Consider the following 448-nt stretch of genomic DNA (forward strand, 5'->3'; position numbering starts at 1 on the left):
TATACCATGTTCTGTTTTCTTTCCCCCAATTCTTAGCATAGTTCTTATCCTGTTTCGGATTAATTTATTCGTGCCTGAAAACAAGCATTTGGAGATACTTGACTCAAGTTAAAAAAAAATTTATTGTATGTCTACAACATTTAAGGCACTTGGAATAAAATATTATCCACAAATATTTGTATAATGCTAAAACTAAAGTGGAAGAAAATTCTTTTCACTGTCTTTATTGAATGTTATCATGGCTTTGAGTATTATAATTAATTCCTTGGAAAAAATAAAGACACTGAGATCAAAGAAATTTGGGTATCTTTTCCAAGGTTCCACAGCCTTCTGTTCCTACTTTCTGGCTCACACATCATTATAAATAGGAACATATATATATATATAAACACACACACACACACACACACACACACACACTGATTAAGAGAATTGACTTTGGAGCTCA

The sequence above is a fragment of the Propithecus coquereli genome, unplaced genomic scaffold (assembly GCF_000956105.1).
Source record: "Propithecus coquereli isolate 6110/MARCELLA unplaced genomic scaffold, Pcoq_1.0 Scaffold30, whole genome shotgun sequence".
Classification (NCBI taxonomy): domain Eukaryota; kingdom Metazoa; phylum Chordata; class Mammalia; order Primates; family Indriidae; genus Propithecus; species Propithecus coquereli.